Raw genomic sequence first — 25,692 nt, 5'->3', positions numbered from 1 at the left:
TGCTAATACGTAAACGTTTTGCAGAGCACGTCGAAGGATGTGAACTTGGCTGAGTTCTTGCACCAGATCTTTCAGGTAATCTCAAAGTTAGAGTTAATTGAGTTTCAGAGTGTACAATTACACCAAAACTGCCCCAAGGCCACAGGGAGGGGTCGGCCTGTTCTTAAAGCATGAATCTTTTATATAATCCACAAAACCAGTTCACAAATCTTGAATAAGATTATTTTTACTTTAAAACATACAGTACCTTGCCAGGAAGAAAATGCATACATACTAAAATTACAAGCTAGGGCAATTTAACCATATATATTTTAGTCTTGATACATCTACTTCTTCATCTACTATAAGTTTAAAAAGAAACAAGTTGTTACTACGAAGGAGAACTGAGAAGGATCAAGTGTCTATGCGCTAATATCCATTTTCAGGTGAAGCTAATTTATTAGTCAGTTCCGAGGCTTCTCTGGAGCGCTTGTAAGAGGTCTCTGGTTACCCCAGAAGGGCTGAATGAAAGATGAAGGCAAAAAACACAACCCTCCATAAGGTGATAATCACTCTGGAGAGCGGAAACGGGGCAGGCAGATAGATGAACATTTGAGAGAGTCAGAGAAACACAGGGCTGTTATTAGAGACCACGTTCTCTTCCTTTCCCCTTACTCAGTAGAGCTCAGCTACTGCTTTCTTAGTGCTTACATGAGGTCCAAGTAATTCGTTCTGATATTTAATCCAAGGAATTCTCTATGTAATCTCTTTTAAAAGATTCAAAAAATATGCAAATAATTAATGAAGGAAAGAAATCCAGAAGAAAACCTCTCCATAGTCCAGTCTTTTGTAACAGACTCACAGAACAACTCCAGACCTGGAAGTACACGGGAGGGGAGAGAAAGCCTCTGGCAAAAAGCAGCATCCAGAAAGGAACTGAGAAGTCCAAGGGATTGAAGATTTTACCCAGTGCTTATTGTATCACCAACAAAGACACGAACTGCCTTGGAAGAGCTCTCCAATAACTAGATCAGAAAAAAAGAAGAGTTACCAGGGAAATGCACCGATGCCTAGACACATCTTTTGTAATCGATGTTACCTCATTCGTAAAAATTATAAACAGTTCAGAGTCTAAATTATAAGAAAAATTTCTTAAAGTTGCTACATAAGCAGTTACATTGGTTTTTAATATTGCTCATAACTACAGAATCCTATTCCTCACTGTTTGGGGCTACCTTTGCCAGCGGGGCCACTGATGACTAATTTTTAAGGCCTCGCTGTTTATTTTCCTTTTCTCAAACAACCTGTTACAACCCCCCCTAGAAGAAGGCAATGTCTGCCTTCATTTGCTATTTCATTTTGCACAAAACAATCATGTTTTACCACGCCAGGGTCTGGCACTTGACATGATTCATTTCACTTTAATAGGAAAAACGCTGAGAAGCCAAAAGCAAGCTGACGTCAGGCACAACTTTTCAGAGCACAAAATCCAGTCTCTGCTGGGACCAGTCCGCATCTCCTCCACACCACCTTTAGCTATCACCTCATCTTAACACCATCCAATAACTGGAATTCAAATGGCTCACTGATAAAGGCTACGTTTTATTCTTCTGCTTACGAATTCAGGAAAGCATGGAATGTAGTTTAGAAAGTTTTCCACCAGAAAAGTTAAAGTTTAAAAGCTCTGGTATATAAAATGCTTACTAGTTAGTCACATGGAAAACTTCTGATGTTAGATAACCAAGGGTTTGCAGTACATCAAAGCAAAAAGAATCTACAAAAATGCAATCCTGCCACCTTGTGGTACCCATTCAAAATCACTTCACCACTTCGTACTTGAAAACAAATTTTGATTTCTTTTTAATGTGCTTATTTCAAAAAACGTTAATCAAAATAACATAACAATTATTTTAAAATCTTAAATATTGATTTAATGTTCCCTGAAATATATTGAAATCTATTAAATTGTCAATGTTTGACTTAAAGAAATTGTTTCTAAGGTCAAAACTAAATTCTCTCTTCAAGTATGTATAAGAAGTAGAAATGCAATCGTGAACACTTAGAATTCTCAGCAAATATTTTGTAGCCATTATGGATCATGCTTTTCTTTTTTGGTAGTTAAAAAACCATCATGTTATATAGATGGAACTGCAAAATTTTTACCGCCACGGACACAGCATTGTTTGATCAACTTTAAACTATGAAGTCAGAATATATGTAGTAAATTTCTCCAGTACCTTTACTACATATATAATTCTTACATTGTTCAGACTCCTCAATGAGTGCAAATAAAGAATTAAGTTTCTTAACATCATGTTGACATAAATAAGGTTAGTTTTAAAATAGTGGATAAAAATGTGGGACCACTGACATTTTCACAGCACCATCTAAAATAATTCATTCCTTTCAGAAAACTATTAAGTGAAAACTAGTCTCTTTTGACATATAAAGGGTTGGAAGTTTATTCTGTGAAAATCTGAACAAAATTACAGAAAAACATGACAGGAATATTAGGTTGAATCAGATGAAATTCTATTTATGTAGCTCAAAAACTGTTGACTGTTGCTTATTGTAATAACTAACATTTCACTGACAGCTTCCTGTAAATGTGTGCTATGTACTTTACCTGATCTATCCTATTTAACAATCCTCATGTTAACCTTGTGAAGGAAGTAGTATTATTATCCCCAGCTTACCAATAAGGTAAGAGGCTTAGAGGACATATAACCTGCCATGAGTGGCAGGGCCTGCCTGCTTCAGTGCCCCACCACCATATCCAACAGAATAGACATTTATATAGATAAAAATAGAATATCTGCTAAAATGTTTCTGAAAAGATAATCAGATCTTTTGGCTAATTTTTTTTCTGTTAACGATGACTCTAGACAGCATTTATACCGTTGAAACTTTCAGGGAAGAGCCAAGGGCAACTACTGCCATTTTTGTGATCTGCATACAGCATCATTTGAATTCACTTCTTTGACAGATGCCGGTCATCTCTTTTATCTCACAACCTCCTCTTTTTTCATATAAAGCAGGATTTTTTTTGCCGTGCATGCTGGTATTAACCTCTCAGATACTCATAACCACTGGCATATCTGATTTTTCTCTTCTCATCCATTCAAAAAATACCTGGTTTCATTCTTACCTGACAAAAAACATAAAGTCATAATCTATACCCTCAAAAAATCTGTATTTTAGTAAGAGAGACACAAAGAGATGGTCTACTGCTAAGTATTTCAAGATAAGTATGTAGAAAGTATAATGGAATTTGGGAACAAAGGCAGCTAACTTTGTTTTGAGGTTATCTATTTTTGCCCCTTCCTTCCATGTTCAAAATCATTCTCCAAATAAGCTCCACATTTAACTAGGCAGCTTTGCTAAGTGTTTGTAGTATAAAGTCTTATAATACAAGAGCTGAAATTAGCATTAATAAAAGAAGTTAAAAAACAACAAGTTTTATCAAGGATAGTGAAACCATCAAATATTAAGCAAATAAATATTTCCACCATGTTTTATCTTTTCTGTCCACAAGTCCGAATAATCCACCAAATGGCTACAGGAGAAACAAAGATATCAGTATTACCTATAAATTCTGTAAGTAAACTCAGAAAGATAGAAGATTAAAGAAAATTCAAGAAACAAATATTTGCAAGTCCATTTGCTTTAAATTCCATTGTTTTGACAAAAGCACCCCCTTTTAAAGTTCTATCATAGCCCTTCCTTTACCCCTTTTCCCCTTTTAGCTTTCATGATAAAATAAACAGCTTTTCTTAATTTTCTCCCTACATGTCCCTAAAATTGGACATAAACTTCTTTAGAAAACCTTCTTGCTTCAGACCAAGTCTATGATCAGATTTTAAATTGCCAATAAAATATATCAGTTTATTAAAAAGATTTCCAGTTTAAAAAAAAAAAAAGATTTCTAGTTAAATCTTTAATCAGTATCTATTGCTTTTTTGATGAAAACTCTTTATGCTAATTCATCCAACAAGTATTTATTGAGCATACTTTACATGTACTAAACATATATAAAAAAGTATAAACTCAGGAGCTAAAAGACTGGGACCTATTCTCCTTAAGCAGCTACCTCTTGACTTCAATTTCTTCACTTGTAAAATAAGGATAAAAATACTTGCCTTACCTCCCTCACAAGTCATGCCAAGGATCAAAATGAGACAATACATGTAAGAGCACTTACAGAGTATTAAGTTACTTTTAAAGCCAATCATAAGGAAGGCAGTTAATATCACAAAAAAGGTAGGCAAATAAGATTACATAATGCTGTAACTGAGGTGAAATGTATCCTTTATAGCCAAAATAATTTCAACTAACCATTAATTTCAGTGGGATATTTATTTGTGAATCATAAGTTCTGTTTGGTTTCACAGAAGTGTCTTTTTAAAATCATCACAAGCCAGCTATAAAAACATTACATCTTAAACAATAACCTCCCACTGTCTATTTGTCGACAACTAAAATCTAAATTCTTTCAATGTTTTCTTTTTTAAAAAACACTCTTTCCAGGGCGCCTGGGTGGACCAGTCGGTTAAGCATCTGACTTTGGCTCAGGTCACGATCTCATGGTGTGTTATGTTAGTTCAAGCCCCACATTGGGCTTTGCACAGACAGTGCAGAGCCTGCTTGGATTCTCTCTCCCTCTCTCTCTGCCTCTCCCCTGCTTGTGTGCATTCTCTTTCTCTCTGAGTGAATAAATAAACTTTAAAAAATTAAAAAAAAACAACAACAATCTTTCCATCTGCATCTGTATTATTACAAAAACAAATATTATTTGACCATTAGTAATCAGATATTAAATGATCTCTTAGCCCACTTAGTGCTCTAAAGTAATGTGATGACTTTGTTAGAAAGTTTACAAACGTTTCAGGAACCCATTAATCAAAATAAATTAGAATTAATAAGTGAATCAATTTTTTACTAAAAATAATTAGATAAATTTGCCATCCCATGCAAGGGTTAATTTAGGAAAAAAGCTTATTTCTCCTTTAATATTCAAGAATTTTCATTTATGCTAAGCAGAAAACTTCCCATTTGCAATTTCAGCTCTAAAATCAATATCCTTTCTTCGAACTGTTAGTATTCATGAATCTACAGATTTAATCACAAGACTTAAAAGTTTATTTGTCCATTATCCTTTTGATTCACCTCTCTTTAAATAAAACTAACTATATAATCTATGTCTTTTGATGGTAAGCTAACTGCAAAATTCCTAGAAGTATTTTCTCTAATTTTAAGCCAGTTAACAGCTTATTTTGAAATTTAAATGGTTTTTAAAATGTAATTCTACATTAATTCTTAACTGAAAAAATTAATACCAACTACTCTCAAGTATCTTACATTTACGTAGAACTGTGCAAGTGGATGGGTACTTCCACCAGATTCAAGTCAGTTTATTTCAGCTACAGATACAGTAGATAAAAACAGTATACACATACGGGATATAGATATACTTATGAATATATACACATATGTGTGTGTATACATCTATATACACACTAAAACAGGAAGTTAGAACTTGCCAGCTCTAAAAAACACTCACAAAAATTCATTTCAAAAGAACCATTGCAATGGCAGCTTTACACATACATTTAAAGACCTCTATTTTGAAAACATTCTGAAGGATGGCTGGCATCATTTTCAAGCATAGATAAATGAAGTTAATATTGTCTGACAGAAAAACTCACTATAAAATTCTAAATCATCTACAATTTTAAGTCAACTCGTAATGGCTTCACTCGGAGAATGAAACAAATTAAAAAGTTGTTACCCAACTAAATTTTTAAAAGTCATAAACTAAAACAGAACTCTGTACAATTCGTCTCTGTTTGCACCTGAAGGCAAAAAATTCCTCCCTTCATAATCCCCAAATAATCTTCCAAGTGGCTTTTAAAAATAGCTTTTAAAATGTCTCAAGTGGGGGTGGGGACCCAAATGACTGAACTGAGCCTAATTTCACCCTCCAGGATGGGTACTGAGGAGCCAACCACCTTTCAAGGTAATACAGCCTGCGGAGGACCACAGGGGGGCAACTCCTTCCACAACTACTACTCACAGCAGGTCTAGCACTAGGCTACAGAGTGAGTTTCAAGATGGGCACACCATGGTGGCTCTCCAGGGGCCAACTGACACTCCTGTGGCCCCAGCACAGCAGGAAGGAGTCCCAAAGTTCCAGGGCCCCTCAAGGCAGTTTCTACTTAAAGGGGCGGTGGCCCCATTCATTTATAGTGATTCACTGCTTCAGAGAGAACAAAAATACTATGCATATAGTGATTTGCTAGGTTTCTGAGATTTAAAAGGACTTAGGAGATTTTCTTCAGGTTTTCTTAGCCTGTAACAAGTCAATAGCACATGGCCTCTATTGATCATTTCTCCTTGATCCAAAAAGGCAGAAGAATCTAGGAGGGGATTTTTCAGCTTTTGAAAATGTTTGTATGGGGAGAAAAAAAAAACAATAATGAGGATTCGGAACATTAAATAAATTTTTAAAAGGTAAATGGCAATAATAAAAGCAAAATGATATAAATTTCATGAAACAGAAAATGTATGCAAGTAAATGTGCCAGTTCGATCTTTTTAAAGACAGCTTAAACTTTAGAAAATAAAGGAAAATGTGTAATAGAAAAATATGATACAAAGGAGTCAACATCACACAGACATCTTTTCTAATCATGAGATTAAAATGAACAATAACAAATACAGTATATATCAAAACTTCAGGATGCAACTAAAGTAACACGTAAGGAAAATGTACAATCTTGAGCATTAGAATAAAGGCTAAAGAATAGTGAGATAAGGCTTTATCAAGAAAACTGTGGGTGGGGGGACCCCCAGCAAAGTAAGCCAAAATACAGGAAAAGAGATAATAAAAGTAACAGCAAAAGCTATTAAAACAGGAAACACACATGTAAGACCGAGGCCAAATATCGGCTCTGTGGAAAAGACTATAAAAATAAACCGTGAAACCTCCAGGATGGTAAAGAGGGAAGGCAGAGAGAAGCAATATTAGGAACGAAAAAGGCATATAACCATAATTTAAAAGATACAGATTAAAAGAACAAACTGTTAGAAAAATACAATCTACTGAAATAGTCTGATGAAGACCTATGAACTCTAATAGTCCTATATTGCCATGAAATAAAATTAGAGCAACAGTGAAAAGTCTTCTCACAAACAAGATCTGCAGAGTTGACAGCTTCACCTGCGAGCCCTACGCGTCATGCAGTGACCCAGTCCAGCTGCCCCTGCAGTGGCTACGAGCAGGATCCACAACACAATCCGCCCAAAGTGGCGCCGCCCAGTGACCACGACAGAACCTTAGCCGGTGGCCAGAAGAGAATTGTAACGATACCATGTGTTTGACACCAGATAGCTGCGGGAACCCATGTGAGATAGTCTTTTGAACTCCCCCAAAAATACTTAGGAGAGGGACAGTTACCCCACACTAGCAGGTGGAGGCCACTGCCACAGTCGGATTATGCAGTCGTTAAAACTAATATTCTAAACAAATAATGTTTAAGTCATAAGGGATATGTAGTTGCTAAAAAAAAATAAATAAATAAATTGAAATGTGATTGTTGACAGCATATGTATATCACGTATTTTTACTAAAAGTCTATTTAACATTGTGCTTTAACTATAGACAAACTGTAGAACTCATGTAAGTTATTTCCAAGAAAAAAATACATCAGAATTATGACAAGAGTAGTTCATTCTAAATCAGTCAAAAAATAAAAAATACTTGTGGTTTGCAGTACACTTAGAAAAATAAAATAGTTCTCTTCCTTTTGTTGATTATCATCTAATAAATGGTGCCAATATACAAAAACAGAAATAATGTGCTCTATTTTTAAAAAAATGGTGAGGATTATTCATAGACTGCATGATCTGACCCTTGGATTATCAAAAATAAATATCTTACACTTGAAGTCAATCTTTATTTTTAAAATCATAGTTAATTTTGAGTCAAATTTTATGATTTTATGATTTCTCTATATTTAGTAATTAGGATTTATGTTTAAATAATATATTTAACAGGAAGATATTACCACTGCAAAAAATAAGAATTTTTTTAAGTTTATTTATTTATTTTGAGAGAGAGAGTGGGGAAGAGGCAGAGAGAGAAGGAGAGAGAATCCCAAGCAGGCTCTGCACTGTCAGCACAGAGCCCAATGCAAGGTTCGATCTAACGATGTGGGAGATCATGACCTGACCCGAAATCAAGAGTTGGATGCTTAACAGACTGAGCCACCCAGGCGTCCCAGAATTATTTTTTTTTAATACACATTCTCCATATATAATAATGGCTCCTTTCTGTCTCTGTCAGCAATGCGCACCCTGCCATGTCCGTGCCTTTTCCAGTTAACGCCATCGATCATTCTTTGGATCTCAATGTAAGTTCCTTCTTTTTAAAAAATTTTCTTTTTAATGTTTATTTATTTTTGAGACAGAGAGAGACAGAGCATGAATGGGGGAGGGGCAGAGAGAGAGGGAGACACAGAATCTGAAGCAGGTTCCAGGTTCTGAGCCATCAGCCCAGAGCCTGACGCGGGGCTCGAACTCACAGACTGCGAGATCGTGACCTGAGATGAAGTCGGACGCTTAACTGACTGAGCCACCCAGGCGCCCCATATGTTCCTTCTTAAAGTGAGCCTTTCCTCAACGCTTAGACCCAGTGAGTTCTCCCTGTCAAACACTCTCATAGATCTAAAGACTCCTGCTTCATATAATTTAATTACCTGTGTGATTAAAGGTAAGACAGCCTGACTCCCTTATTCCACGTGTGCTTTTTTCTCACTGTCCTATCCCCAGGGCCTGACACACTGCCTGTAAGTCAGATGTGTTTAAAAGAGAGAAAGGAGGGGCACTTGGGTGGCTCAGTCGGTTAAGCGTCTGACTTTGGCTCAGGTCATTATCTCCCGGTTCATGAGTTTGAGCCCCACAGGCTCATGAGTTCAAGCCCCACATCACTCTCACTGCTATCAGCACCGAGCCAGCTTTGGATCCTCTGTCTCCCTTGCTCTCTGCCCCTCCCCCACTTACACTGTCTCTGTCTCTGTCTCTCTGAAAAATAAACATTAAAAAAAAAAAAAAATTAAAAGAGTAAAGAATAAACCATGGAGAAAACAGCAAGTATTTTCTTATTTTAAAGTAAAGTCCTATGTAAAAGGTAAAATAATTTCACCAGATTCCTTGTGAACAAAACTTTTTTGAACTACTTTGAATTGCTTAATGCTTAAATAGTTAAATCACAACATTCTTTTGGAGATGCCAGAAGATTCCAGAAGTTATAAGTTTGAAGATAGACTAAAATTTACTTTCATTTCAAATGTTTTCTGCACAAAAATATATAAACAATAATATTACCACTCTTGAACTACACACATTGTTCTAAGTAGTTTACATATATATTATCTCATGTAATCCCCACAATAATTTTACTTTATCACTTATTACCAGGAAAACCCATGCACAGAAAGACTAAGCAATATGCCCAAGTTCGAGGCATCAGTTAGTAACTCTTTGGGTCAGGCTGGGAATCTGGCAGCCTGGTGCCAGAATGTACATGCTCTATTGCCTCTACAAGAAACAAACAGGATTGCTCAAGTTTTGAAAAAAGTAATATAATGGGGTATTAATTTCTTCACATTTTTAACAACAATTCTTTATGTAATTAATATAAGGCAATGACGGTCAATGTATAACACATTCCAAAACATAAGCTAGCATCGAACCATTTATGGAAAACTCATGCTTAGTTTGTTTCCCACACTCCACCACGGTACCTAGTCCCTCCTGCTGTGCACACCACCCAGCAAGAGAGCCCAGTAGGCACACACGGACGCTAATAATCTTTATAAACAGCGCGAGGCAGGGACTCAGGCAGTGAACTACCAACAAGATCGATGAATATGTGCTATGTGTGTATACAGATTTTCAGTCAGGCCCTCCAACACCAAAGATTAAAGCCCCAAAACTATAGTGACCAAACAATATGGTACTGGCACAAAAACAGTCACAAAGATCAATGAGATGGAATAGAAAACCCAGAAATGAACCCACAAGTGTATAGTCAATTAATCTTCGACAAAGCAGGAAAGAATATCCATTGGGGAAAAGTCTTTTCAGCAAATGGTGCTGGGAAACTTGGACAGCAACATGCAAAAGAATGAAACTGGACTGCTTTTTTACACCGAACACAAAAATAAATTCAAAATGGACTAAAGACCTAAATGTGAAACCCAAAACCATAAAAATCCTAGAAGAGATCATAGGCAATAACCTCTTTCTGGATACATCTCCTGAGGCAAGGGAAACCAAAGCAAAAATAAAATAAACCATTGGGACTTCATCAAAATAAAAAGCTTCTGCACATAAAAGGAAATAATCAACAAAACTAAAAGGCAACCTAAGGAATGGGAGAAGAAATTTGCAAATGACGTATCTGATAGAGGGTTACTATCCAAAATATATAAAGAACTTATAAAACTCAACACCCCAAAAATGAATAATCCAATTAAAAAATAAGCAGAGGACATGAAAAGACATTTTTCCAAAGAAGACATACAGATGGCCAACAGACACATGAAAAGATGCTCAGCATCACTCATCATCAGGGAAACACAAATCAAAACCACAAGGAGATACCACCTCACACCTGTCAGAATGGCTAAAATCAACAATACATGAAACAACAGGTGTTGGCAAAGATGTGGAGAAAGGGGAGTCCTCTTGCACTGTTGGTGGGAACTCAAACTGGGGCAGCCACTCAGGAAAACAGTATGGAGTGTCCTCAGAAGCTTAAAATTAGAACTACCCCCTAGGACGCCTGGGTGGCTCAGTCAGTAAGGCGTCTGATTCTTGATCTCAGCTCAGGTCATAATCTTGCAATTTGTGAGATCGAGCCCTGTTTTGGGTTCTGCGCTGACAGCACAGACCCTACTTGGGATTCTCTCTCTTTCTCTCTCCCAAAATAAATAAGTAAACTTTAAAAACAAAAATAGAACTACCCTATGATCCAGCAATTGCACTACGAGGTATTTACCCAAAGGATACAAAAATACTAATTCAATGGGATACATGCACCTCAATGTTTATAGCAGCACTTTCTACAGTAGCCAAATTATGAAAATAGCCCATGTGTTCATTGATGAATGGATAAAGATGTGGTATGTATGTATGTACGTATACACACACACACACACACACACACACACACACACACTGGAATATTACTCGGCCATTAAAAAAAAATGGAATCTTGGGGCACCTGGGTGGCTCAGTTGGTTGAGCGTCTGACTTCGGCTCAGGTCATGATCTCACAGGTAATGAGTTCAAGACTCACAGTGGGTCTGTCTGTGCTGACAGCTCAGAGCCTGGAGCCTACTTTGGATTCTGTGTCTCCCTCTCTCTCTGCCCCTCCCCCACTCATGCTCTGTCTCTGTCTCAAAAATAAACATTTAAAAAATATATATAATCTTGATATTTGCAACAACATGGATGGAGCTAGAGTGTATTATGCTAAGTGAAGCAAGTCAGTCAGAGAAAGACAAATACATATAGTATTTCATATAAATTTCATCATTTGTGGAATTTAAGAACAAAACAAGCATAGGGAAAAAGAGAGACAGAGACAGAGAGAGAGAGGGAGAGAGAGGGAGGCAAACCAAGAAACAGACCCTTAACTACAGAGAACTGATGGTTAACCAGAGGGAAGGTGGGTGGGAGGATGAGTGAAATAGGTGATGGGGATTAAGGAGTGCACTTGTCATGATAAGCACTGGGTGTATACATTATAATTATAAAATGTAAGTGTTAAATTACTATTTTGTACCCTGAAACTAATATAACACTGTATGTTAACTACTGAATTTAAAATAAAAGCTTTAAAAAAAAGAAATTAAGCCTTCTCGCTCTGCCATACATGGCTCCATAAGCAGTGCAATGGAACACCAGTAGACGAACCATAAATGAATGGAAAATACACCTAGGTATCTAGAATCAGCAACCCTAACCTTCAGTACATAGTCTAGTAACTCAAAGACTAGTTGAACAGTTTAAAAAAACGTTCATAAAGCCCCCTATGCCAAAGAAATATACTGTTTCTTAGGTCTTGCTAGAGAATTACTGACTCTTATCTATCATACAATTCCTAAAACATGATTCAGAGATTAAAAGTAACTAAATTAAAAGAGCAAGATGTTACCAGCCGAACGCAGTCTCATGAAGAGATAGTTTCAGCCTAATAAGAAAAATTAGATAGTAGCCATCATATGAGATAATTCCTCATCCCAATGCTGACCCTGAGTCATCAAGCCAGAATCATCTCAGAAGGTAAAAATAAGGTTAGAAGGTTACAGCAATTAGTTACCTAAAAATTTAAGTTTTGATTACCTTAATATTTCTCTTGATACTAAAACCATTGGAAAGCCCACCTACCTAAGTTGTTACCATTTAGAATTTGGGACGCACTGTCCTCTCTCTTGTTATTTATTTAGGACTGAAATGGACTAAGTCTATACCTCTAGACTGGTCCTGAAAATACTACTATGTAATGAGAACAATTTATTTCAATAACGACAACAAATGGAAGGCACAGTTATATACATTTAACAAAAATGTAACTAGCAAACCACCATTTGAGAGCATGGGATGAACAAAAATAATACTGAGAAATATTAAATTAAAAAAACTGGATCCATAATAGGACTAACAGAAAGGAAATTTGGACTTCATTTTTAAAAATGAAGGATTAGAGTGTAGGAGTTCCAAAATGTATTGATGGCAGATAAAAAAAAAAAAAAAAAAACTTTCTTTTGAGAAACTTAAGAATAAGATCTTATAATATTTCACTTTAAAATAACATTAATTTAACATTCACCAATATAGAATTTTTTTTAAAGGAAGGTGAGAAGACCTATTGTTTTTGAGTGCTTGACTTTTTTGAGACAATAAAATGACTAGTTGGGCATTTACTACCATACAAAAATTATGGTAGATAGTTGGAACATAAAAATTTTAGTGAAAGAAACAGACACTAATCAAATAATTATGATACAATGAATCACATTCCATCATAGATGAAAGAAATTAAGGCAGTAGTAATCCCAAGGCAGTTAAGGGAGAAGCAGGGGCACCTGGGTGGCTCAGTTGGTTGAGCATCTGACTCTTGGTTTCCTCTCAGGTCATGATCTCGTGGGTCACAGGATCAAGCCCCACATCCGGCTCTGAGCTGACAGTGCAGAGTCTACGTGGGATTCTCTCTCTTCCTCTCTCTCTGCCCCTCCCCTGCTCACGCTCTCTCTCAAAATATATAAACATTAAAAAAATAAGGGAACAGCAGAGTTGAGGATGATGTGGGGGTTTGGGCTTATGATACAGAGTACAATCTTGTTACTGCTAACCATGGCAGAATATTGTTTGAAAGGAGTGATAAATGAGGAGCCCAGTTTGGGTGCTACATACAAGTAAACACGCTCACAGGAAAATTGAGGGCAATCACGGTCAGCTCCAGAATTTCTATAAAGGGGTAGTTCAGGGGCAAAAAGGATTAGGAGACACTTCTTGAGGTTGAGTTTCCATACCAAATATACTACTTTTATCTAAGTTTTTTTTTAATGTTTATTTACTTTTGAGACAGAGAGAGACAGAGCACAAGCAGGGGAGGGACAGAGAAAGGGAGACACAGAATCTGAAACAGGCTCCAGGCTCTGAGCTGTCAGCAGAGCCCGACGCGGGGCTCAAACCCACAAAACGCGAGATCATGACCTGAGCTGAAGTCGGACGCTCAACCGACTGAGCCACCCAAACGCCCCAGATTTTGTTTTGTTTTTGCACAGATTGTATGTTTGCTTAGGGAAGCTTTAATGTGTTAACAGGTGATGGAGATTATGAGGGGCTAAAGCCCATGCCCTCTTCCCCTGGCACTATAAGTCTCTGAATTCAGGTGCCATAGAGAAAACTCAGATGGAGGCACCAACCATCAGCATATGGGTGAGGTCCCTGGCATGCAGAGAAAACCTATAGAGTAAAAAGGAGGAAAGGCAAATGATAGACTCTAAAGAAACACCAACATTTCAGAGGGCTGGGAAGAAACCAACAAACAAACAGTAAATGAGACCAAAAAGGAGACGGTCCAGAGAGAGGAGACCAGGAGTAAATGGCACACTGAAGCCACGGGAAGAGGATGCGGGAAGTAACAGGCAACAGTGCCGAAGACAGAGGCCAAATGACTGAGGACTTGGGTAGGGCTGGCAGCTTATGCAAGAGTCAAAAATTAAACAGAACAGGACATGCTATATCCTGATGAAGCGAAGTCCCAGGGCACACAGGAAGGAATTAGTTATTTATAATGATACACAGAAATTTATATTAGGATGTGATAAGAACACTAGTTTTAGTTAGCATCATAACTGTGATGGAGACTTTTCATTCGTTCATTCACACATTTGCCAGCACCCCCCAAGCTCAGGAACAACATTTTATCATTTACCACCACACACCCCTCATCCGTACCTTGCAGGCTGAATACACACCCAGCCTGGTTTCACTGAGCTGGTAGATAACATGTAATCAATAAATATTTCTAATGATCCATGAGTGGATTTTATCTTGTGTCCTCCTAAAATGCCGAAGGGGCCACAACTACCATAATAATTATAAGGGCAACAACAACAACAACGATAATAAAGTTGGTAGGGGACTAGTAAGCCAGATCCAGTATAAAAAGTATTCCTTCTTTGAACTCCTAAAAAAAAAAAAAAATTTCTGTATAATTTAACAATAGCATACAAATATTATTGCATTAGTCAAATTAATTCAAAAAACTTCACATTATGGCCCATTCTCAGTTATACCCCTTGAGGATGTCACAATTTCCTTGCATCCTTCTCAACTTTTTCAATTATAAAGAGTGTTTAATATTTAATTTTAGCATGAGTAACAAAATTATAGAAATATGCACATGTTCATAAACTTGTAATAAGTTGTTACTGAAAGAGAATCAACGTTTATGTTCTGTGAGTCTACCAAATGTCAAGAACGACAGCTTTACATACACATTCTATCATTTAAGTCCTCAAAACAACCCATTTTTCAGATGAGGAAACTGAGCTTTTGGTTAAATAACTGCTGTAAGTTACACGGCTAGTAGCTGGCAGATTCAGGACCCAAAAGGCCTGTTCCTTCCACTTTACCATACTATCCTCTACTCTAAATGATGTGCAGAAACAGTAAACACTTTGAACATTCATATTCTTAAGTTACATATTTTATTCATATGTCATAGGTTTCAAATAAAGGGATGAGTTACCAAAATTAAAATATATTTATTGAAACATTATATTTACTTCGAATACACAAGCAATAACAAAAGTAGTAACAATGACAATAATAATAGTGCCAGAAGCTATGCTGAAATGCTTTAGAAGGAGTATTCTGTTTATGCCTCACATAATCCCACAAGGTAGGTACTACTACTGATTCCCACCTACAAATGAGAAAACTGAGGCTCAGAGAAGTTAGGGTTAAACAGTCCCAAGATCACAAGTGGAACAAGTGATAAAGCCAACATTTAAACTCAGGGAGTCTAACTTTGAAGCTCATACACTTAAGGAGTACATTATATCAACCTATTTTTGCAATATCCCTTTTTTTTTTTTAAGTTTATTTATTTTTGAGAGAAAGCAAGTAGGGGTGGGGCAGAGAGAGAGAGAGAGAGAGAGAGAGAGAGAGAGAGAAAGAGAGAGAGGGAGAGGGAGAGAGAAAATCCCAAGCAGGCTCCATGCTGTCAGCACAAAGCATGATGTGGGGCTCGAACTCACGAACTATGAGATCATGATCTGAGCAGAAATCAACAGTCGGGCGTTTAACCAATTAAGTTACCCAGGTGCCCCTGCATTATCCTTTCTTAACAAATTGAACTCCAAGAAAATGACCACATTATTTAGACAAAGGTTTTCCTCTAAATTATCAACACACTTAATGCTGTGCTATGCAGATCTGGACATTAATTAAGTAATAAGCAACATACTGAGAAATAGTTTTCCAGAGTCTTTCAACTACAAATGGAACATTCAATTTAAATCCCGATTTTAATCCACCAGTCTTTTTGTAACAATAGCAAATTAGTCAGCAAATTTTAAAACAGAAGTGCTACATGGAAAGCTACCATAATCGGCTAGCTTTATTTTTAAAATCCTGAACTGTCAGGAGTACAGTATAGGAAATTTGCCACTGTAACTTTGACAAGAATTATGAAGCAATATCTCCAAAAGTTGGTTAATCCTGAACATATATAGGATATCATTTGAATTTCCCAAAACATGCAGATTCCACAGAGTGGTCAACTAAGTGAGAATATCCCCAGAAATATGCAGGACTTAGAATATGGCACTGGGAAAAATCCAAATATATACCAGGAAGTGATTATTCTCACTCAACAGTAGATGGCGCTAAGACATCATATGCTATTAAAAAATAGCGGACCATACTCTTCTAGAACATTTTTACCTACACAACCCTGGCTTAACCATAAGTTAAGTACTTAACTTACTTAACTATAAGTTAAAGAAAATTTTATTTATAAGAATCTATATAATTTAATTTCTAAACTATTAAAATCTAAACACACAGACCTCTTATATACAAATCTGGGCCTTTTTAAAAACGTATTACTTAAATACAAAATACAAGTTACAAGATTTGTTAACAAATACAAGCCATGCTGCCATGACATCTGAAAAATTGAAAAAAGAATAAGAATGGGTAAAATAAACTAAAACAAATAATAATTGAATGTTCTGAGGCTTGAGTAGGCTGTGAAATTGAAATAATTTGTACAGTCAACTACCGGTCAACTACTATATACATATATAAACATATATATAGTTATTTTAATTAGTCTAGAAGAGGAAAAATGCACACTTATTCATTATTACTTGTCATGTTAGTCTAGGACAAGATTTGGGGTAAAGCAAGGCTGGGAGTGATCAGAGTTATTAAAAGTACCAGTGACACACATGATAATCATATTTAATGATTGTGGCATAAGACAGCTATCTCAAATCCTAGAAGTAAATCTCATTATAGGCCTTTAAAGCAACACAGAATAATAGTACAGCAATATTAGTTAGTTGGGAGGCTCTTTCACACACCTAACGTTAAGCTACACAGGTTCTCTAGGCTGTCTGCTGATCTGTATAAAGAGGATTGATTACTATAGGATGTCTTAACTTAAATGACACTAGAATTATAGAATATACATGAGCATTTGTGTTTTGACTCCTAGCTTTAACACTTAAAGATACTATAACACCTTGGGAAGTCACTTAACATTCAAATCAATTTCTTCACTTATAAAATAGAAGGTGGGATTGTAGTAAGAACTAAAATATATATATATATATATGTTTTAATCTAAATATATATATATATATATATATATATATATTTAGAGTATATCATTTGAGTGATACACAAAGATTCAGTGAATACTGGACTCCATCCCCTTCCTTTTGCCGTATTAGAAAAGTAGTAAGAAGCAAGCAGAAATAATAGTATAAATCCATTTAAGCTGATGTAAATAAAAGCAACAGTTAAAAAATAAGGTTTTAAAAGACAAATGCAGATAGACTGCCCTTTTACCACCAAGAACTAATAAAGTATGAGTTTTTGAAAAATGAGTGCTTAGTATAGGCAAGTAAAAACTCAAGGCCATAAACAATCATAGGCACTAAAAATAGTGACTCTACCCATAAACCCAAGTCATGACACATATATGTAAAGTTCTTTAAATCATATTTCCATTTTTAAATGTATAGCAATTCTACCAGTAACCTAATACAAATTTTGTACAACGTTAAGAGGCTTCTTAGAAAGATTATTTTCATTAAGCTTGCACATAATAAATATTTGACTTCAAATTACATTTTTCATTAGCAAGACATTTCAAAAATGTTCTGCTTTTGCAGAAAAAAAACAATGACCACGATAACTCTTCAACCTAGAATTAGGTACCCAAACCTTTCAAGAACTAGAGTAAAAAAAGACATTTTTCAGATAAACAGAAAATAAATTTACCACCATTTAACACTCACTAAAGTGACTTCCAAAAAATATTCTTTAGGAAGAAGAAAAATGCTCCATTAAGAGGGGCTGAGTTATTGGGGCGCCTGGGTGGTTCAGTCAGTTAAGCATCCGACTGCAGCTCAGGGTCCAGGAGTTCAAGCCCCCTGTCGGGCTCTGTGTTTACAGCTCAGAGCCCGGAGCCTGCTTCAGATTCTGTGTCTCCCTCTCTCTCAAAAATAAATACACATTAATTAGAAAAAATAAAAAATAGATAAACCAAGGAGCTTACAAAAAAAAAACAAAACAAAAACGAGGGGGCTGAGTTATAAGAAAAAAGAGTAAATAAAGAAGCTGGTATACATGTAATTAAGCTAAACAAACATTGCCTACAGAAAATAATGTCAAATGTGTGAATTATGTAAAAATGAAATTAAAATTATGGACAATGATATCATGTAAATTGTGGGGAATGGGGAAGGTGATAATTAGTGTTAAAATGTGGTAAGGATTTTGTATTTTTTCTAGAAAAGGTGGGTTTTAAGATATTGATTAACCTTAGATTTTTGTCAAGTTGATTAAAAGAGTACAAGTAGAATGTATAGGTACCAAATAAGGGAGAGGGGGGATAGCAATGTCCCTCCCCTGACCCAAATCCTCTTATACAGTATTTGTAAGAGACACCCCAAAATATGCAAATGCTAAAAGACAGAAAATGGGGGGAAAAAGATATTATTAGCAATACCAACTGAAGATAGGTGGAATAACCTTGTTAAAATAAGACAAAAGAGAAGTAGGCAAAAAGCACCACTAGGATTAAAAAGAATCATGACCTAACAGCTTCAATGCACCAGCAATGCTAAGCTCATATGTACTCATATATATATAAATATATAAAGCAAATTTTGATAGAACTATAAGGGAGAAAGTGTCAATCACCTTTCTCGAATATTGTTGGGTCAGGCAGATAAAATTAGATATAGATCTAAACAAAGAAATTTAAAAACTTGTCTTAATGGACACATAGAGAATAAAAAATTTAAAAAACAGACACAGTCTACAAGCATACAGGAAACCACCTAAAATGTTCACGTGCTCAACCATAAAGCAAGGCTAAAAAAAATTTCCAAGAATCAGTACCATACAATCAAGTTAGCAGCAATTCATTAATACAGAATTCACTAACAAAGTGATAAAATGTAAAAATGCCTACATTTGATGATTTCAAAACACACATTCACAATGGAAACTAAAGCACTTAAAATAAAAAGAAAATGCAGACTTGTAAGACATGCTGCCAAAATATTAGCTTGGGAGGAATTTTATAGCCTTAAATGCTTACAATGTTACTGAAGAAAATTTGAAAATTGGTGAACTAAAATTTCAACTTAGTATGACAGAATAGGAACAAGAATGAACCTTACAAATACAAAGAGAAGGAGATCACAAATATAAAAGCAAAAATTAACGGAATTTTAATGTTTATTAATTTTTGAGAGAGAGAGAGAGAGGGATTGAGTCAGAGCACGATCAGGGGAGGGACAGAGAGAGAAGGAGACACAGAATCCAGGGCAGGCTCCAGGCTCCAGGCTCTGAGCTGTCAGTAGGGGGCTCGAACTCAGGAGCCATGAGAGCATGAGCTGAGCCAAAATCGTACACCTAACAGACTGAGCCACCCAGGCACCCCATAAGCAAAAATTAATGAAATTTTAACACAAGATACAACATCAAAGCCAAACTTGGCCCTTGGAAAAGGCTATTAAAATAGGTAAAACTCTGAAAAGATTAACGAAGACAATGGGATGCAATATAAACTGTATCAGGAAAGAAAGGGAGATATAACCATAAATACAGAAAAAATTAAAATAGAATACTATGAACTTTAAAACAACACTTAGAAATACCAGATCTAGAAGTGTTTACATGTAAAGTTCTACTTAACAGGCCAAGTAACAGAATATAACACTCTTCCCTAAAAACTTTTATATATGAAATTCTTTACAGCTTATTTTAAGAGGCTACTAAAACCTTGAAACCAAAAGCAGAAAAGCACAGTTTGAGAGAAAAAAAATCTCTCATTCTCATTCATTTTATGAACAGTGTAAGAATCCATAAAAACAAACAAAGAAAAATAATTCTAGTAATAAATACAAATACATCACAACCAACTTAAGCTTATCCCAGCAATACAGGAGTGGTTTACCATTAGAAAATCTTTAAATTTTACTTATGGTCTTAATAGATTAATGGGAAAAAAAAAGTCACCTAAAGAAACATTAAAAATCCTTAACAAAATTCCCAATTACTTACTACTTAATAAAACTATACTAAAAACATAAAGAAATTTCTTTTATGACACAGAAGATATCTACCAAAACCTACAGAACATAATCCTTCTTAGTGGTAAAATGTCAGAAGCATTTGTTTCAAAATTAAGAACAAGATAAATATGCCCAGTATTAGCACTCTCCTGGAAATTCTAGTCCTACATTGTCCAATATACTGGCCAGTAGCCACAAGTGGTCATGAGCACTTGAAATATGGCTAGTCCGAATCAGGATGTGCTATAAATGTGAAGTGCATGCCTGCTTGTAAAGATTCAGTACCAAAAAAGGTAAAATATCTCATTAATAATTTTTATACTGATTATATGCTGAAATCATATTGAGTAAAAGAAAATAAAGCATATTATTAAAATTATTTTCACCTGTTTATATTTTTTAATATGACTACTAGAAAATTTTAAATTGCATGTGTTCACATTATGTTTCTATTGAACAAAAAGTAGAAAAAATAAATATTGATTGGAAAGGAAGAAACAAAGCTACCATTAATCTCAGATACTATGACTATCTACACAGTAAAACAAAATAACATACAGAGAATTTTAGAATCAATAATAAGTTTCAGCAAGGTGGCTAATAATATTTCTATACATATCAACACATAAAAACTGTAATTTTCAAAAAGATGCCATTTACGAAAGCAACAGAAGTATAAAGGACCTTAAGTTTAACAAAAGATACGTAGAATCTTACTGAAATATATTAGAGACCCCAATAGAGGGAGAGATTCAGTATGATAAATCCCCAAACTAAGCTGCAGATTTACTGGTACTCCATCAAACTTCCAAAATGGCTTCATGAGGAACCATAATATTCATATGGAAGAGCGAAGACCCCATAATACCCATGGCATCCTAAAAAATAAAAAGGTGGAATGACTTACCCTCCCAAATACCAAAACTTTTAACAAAGAAATAGTATATTAAAAGAATAGATCAATGAAACAAAGAGCTTGTTTTCTGGAAGGACAAACAAAATAGATGAACTTTAGCTAGACTCCCCAAGAAAAAGAGAGAGAGAGAGGACTCAAATAAAATCAGAAATGAAAGAGGAGACATTACAACTGATAACACAGAAATACAAAGGTTCACAAGAGACTACTATGAACAATTATATGTCAACAAATTGCACAACCTGGAAGAAATGGATAAATTCCTAGAAACATACTACCTACCAAGACTGAACCATGAAAAAGTAGAAAATCTTAACAGACCCAATTACTAGGAAGGAGATTGAATCAGTAATCAAAAACCTGTGAACAAAAACAAGTCCAGGACTACATGGTAAATTGTACCAAACATTCAAAAAATTAGTATCAATCTTTTACAAACTTTTCCAAATAAACACAAAAGGCTGGAGCACTTCCAAACTCATTTTACAAGGCCAGTAGTACCCTGATACCAAAATCAGACAAGGACACTACAAGAAAAGAAAATTGCTGGCCAATATCCCTGATGAACATAGATGCAAACGTTCTCAGTGAAATATTAGAAAAGCAAATTCAATAATACATTAAAAGAATCATACCCCATGATCAAGTGGGATTTATTCCAGGGATGCCAAGATGGTTGAATATCCACAAATCAATCAAAGTGATATATACCACATTAACAAAATGAAGGATAAAAAACAGGATATATCAATAGATGCAAAAAAAGCATTTGATAAAAATTCAACACCCATTTATGATAAAAACTCTCAACAAAGTGGGCATAGAGGGAACACACCTCAACATATTAAAGACCATATATGATAAGCCCACAGCTAACATCATACTCAACAATGAAAAACTGAAAGCTTTTCCTCTAAGATCAGAAACAACGCAAGGATGCTCACTCCAGCCACTTTCATTCAACATAATATTGGAAGTCCTAGCCAAAATAATTAGGCAAGAAAAAGAAATACAAATAAGAAAGGAAGAAGTAAAATTATCACTATTTTAGATGACATCATCTTTTATACAGAAAATCCTAAGGATGACATAAAAAAAACTGTTAGAAGTAATCAGCAAATTCAGTTAAGTCGAAGAATGCAAAATCAGTATATAAAAATCTGTTGCATTTTTATACATAATAATAAATTATCAAAAAGAGAAATTAAGAAAACAATCCCATTTACATGCATCAAAAAGAATAAAATACCTAGGAATAAATTTAACAGGGAGGTCAAAGACCTGTGCACTGAAAACTACAAGACATTCATGAGAGAAACTGAAGACAACATAAATAAATGGAAAGGTAATCAGTGCTCATGGGTTGGAAAAATTATTATTGTTAAAATGTCCAATCTATGGATTCAGTGGAATACCTATCAATATTGCAATGACATTTTTTCACAGAAATAGAACAAACAATCCTAAAATTTGTATGGAGCCACAAAGACCCAGGATAGCCAAAGCTATCTTGAGAAGAAGAACAAAGCTGAAAAAAACCCACAAAATTCCTGATTTGAAATCAGTTATTATTGATAACGATAGTAATCAAAACAGTAAGGGGCGCCTGGGTGGCTCAGTAATCAGAACAGTATGATACTGGCATAAAAACAGACACATAGATCGACGGACCAGAACAAAGAGTCCAAATGGATGAAGGGGACGATGCCATGTACGTACATACATAGCACTGTATGGTGACAGATGGTAGTTACACTTGTGGTGAGCAGAGCATAGTGTATAAACTTGTCAAATCACTACGTTGTGCACCTGAGACTAATGTAACACCATGTATCAACTATATTCACGTAACAAATTTTTTTAATCAAAATAACAAAAATAGATCCCAGAAATGAAACCATGAATTTATGGTGAATTAATTTATAACAAAAGAACCAAGAAGGTACATTGGAAAAAGGGCAGTCTCTTTAATAAATAGTGTTGGGAAAACTAAACAGTCATATGCAAAAGAATAAAACTGGACCACTATTTTATACCAGACACAAAAATTAATTCAAAATGGGTTAGACTTGAATATAAGACCTGAAACCTCAAAACTCCTAGAAGAAAATATAGGCCAACTCCTTGATGTTGGCCTTGGTGATGATTTTTCGGATTTGACACCAGAAGCGAGAGAATCAAAAACAATAATCAACAAATGGAGCTACAGCAAACCACAAAGCTTCTGCACAGCAAAGGAATGTTAATCAACAAAATGAAAAGGCAACGTATGGAATGGGGGAAAATATTTGCTAATCATATATCTGATAGGGGGTTGATATCCAAAATATATAAAGAACTCCTACAACTCAACAGCAAAAATACAAATGATCCAATTAAAAAATGGGCAGAGGATCTGAACGGACATTTTTCCAAAGAAGACATATAGATGGCCAACAGGTATATGAAAAGGTGCTCCAACATCACTAATCACCATGAAAATTCAAATCAAAACCATAATGAGATATCACCTCACACCTGTTAGAATGGCTATTATCAAAAATACAAGAAATAACAAGTATTGGCCAAGATGTAGAGAAAAGGGAACCCTTGTGCACTGTTGGTAGATATGTAAACTGATACAGCCAATATGGAAAATAGTATGGAGGTTCCTCAAAAATTAAAACTAGAACTACCATATGATCCATCAATTCCACTGCTGGGTACTTACCTGAAGGAAACAGAAAACACTAACTTAAAAAGATATCTGCACCCTCATGTTCATTACAGCATTATTCATGATAGCTAAGACATGGAAGCAACCTATCTATGTATCTGTTGGTAGATAAATGGGTAGAGGAAATGTGATTGATACACACACACACACACACACACACACACACACACACACGCACGCACACACATTATCAGCCATTAAAAAAGAAGGAAATTCTGCATTTGCAACAACATAAATGGACCTTGCAGTCATTATGCTAAATGAAATAAGTCAGATAAAAACAAATAGCACATGATCTCACTTAGTGTGTAATCTTAAAAAAAAATTTTTTTTTTTAAAAACAACCAAACTCATAGATACAAAAAGCAGATTAGTGGTGATCAGAGACTGGGGTAGGGGGAGCAGAAAGCATTAGATAGATGAAGGAGGTCAAAAAGTATAAACTTCCAGTTATAAAATAAATAAGTCCTGGGGATATAAGGAACAGCATGGTGACTATAGTTAATAATACTGTATATTTGAAAAGTTGCTAAGAGAGTAAACTGTAAAAGTTCTCTTCACAAGGAAAAAATTGTTATTATGTGGTGATGGGTATTAACTAGACTTATTGTGACTATTTTGCAATATATACATATATCAAGTCATTATGTTATACACCTGAAACTAAGATAACACTATGATGCCAATTATCATCTTAGCAACAAAAAAAACCTTTTTATCACTACAAAGAAGAGAAAGGATGGTTTCAAGTATTAATGCTGAGCCAATAAGCTGCCCCTTTAGGGAAAAAAAAATTACTTAATCCCTATCTCATACAAAAAAAAAAAAAAATCAGATCAGATGCACTGTAGCTGTGAAAGGTAAAACAGTTTCTAGGAAATAACACAAGAGAACCTTGGGAATGGGCAAAGATTTCTTAAACAAGGGTACAAAAGCATTAACTATAAAAGAAAAGATAAACAAATGAAAGTACATCAAAATTGGGAATTTATGTTTATTAAAAGACATCCATAAAAGAATGAAAATATAAGTCACACAGTGAGAGGAGATATTTGTAACATATCAAAGAGCTCATTTCAGGAACATTTAAGGAAACCCTCAAATCAGTAAGAATATGGGGAGCCTGGGTGGCTCAGTCGGTTAAGCGTCCGACTTCAGCTCAGGTCACTGATCTCGCGATCCGTGAGTTCAAGCCCCGCGTCGGGCTCTGGGCTGATGGCTCCGAGCCTGGAGCCTGCTTCCAATTCTGTGTCTCCCTCTCTCTCTGCCCCTCCCCCGTTCATGCTCTGTCTCTCTCTGTCTCAAAAATAAATAAACGTTAAAAAAATTTTTTTAAATCAGTAAGAATAAGTCAACCGGTTAGAAAAGTGGGCAAGACAGATGAACAAGCATTTACAAAACAATACAGCCAAATAACCTATGCTCAATCTCATTAGTAACAAGAGAAATGCAATATAAAACCACAATGAGGTATACTGCGCACCCATCAAGATGGCAAAAATGAGAAAGATTGACAAGTGGGTTTAAATCTAAGTGATGGGTAGGATGTGGAGAAACTGGAACACTCCTACAGAACTGGTAGGTGTGAAAATGGGTATAACCACTGTGGAAAACTGGCAATAATTACTAAAGATGAACATATACAAACCAACAAGCAGTATTTTTTTTTTAGCAGTCTTA

The 25,692-nt window shown here is 35.4% G+C and overlaps 1 protein-coding gene across 2 annotated transcripts in view; it reads right to left on the bottom strand.

The window, feature by feature from the left end:
- Positions 1–25,692, bottom strand: part of TSC22D1 (TSC22 domain family member 1) — a 133,185-nt gene that overhangs the window by 32,974 nt on the left and 74,519 nt on the right. The window contains exon 1 of one of the 2 annotated variants that reach the window (XM_045477070.1): positions 6,053–6,074. The exons of the other annotated variant lie outside the window; for it this stretch is intronic. The gene's annotated coding sequence lies outside the window, so the exon portion shown is untranslated. Of the gene's footprint in view, positions 1–6,052; positions 6,075–25,692 lie in introns of those variants that run through there. 2 annotated transcript variants of the gene reach the window in all.

Source organism: Leopardus geoffroyi, chromosome A1 (genome assembly GCF_018350155.1).
Source record: "Leopardus geoffroyi isolate Oge1 chromosome A1, O.geoffroyi_Oge1_pat1.0, whole genome shotgun sequence".
Classification (NCBI taxonomy): Eukaryota; Metazoa; Chordata; class Mammalia; order Carnivora; family Felidae; genus Leopardus; species Leopardus geoffroyi.
Note: the sequence above shows the minus strand (reverse complement) of the source record. Positions and strands in the feature narration are given on the sequence as shown.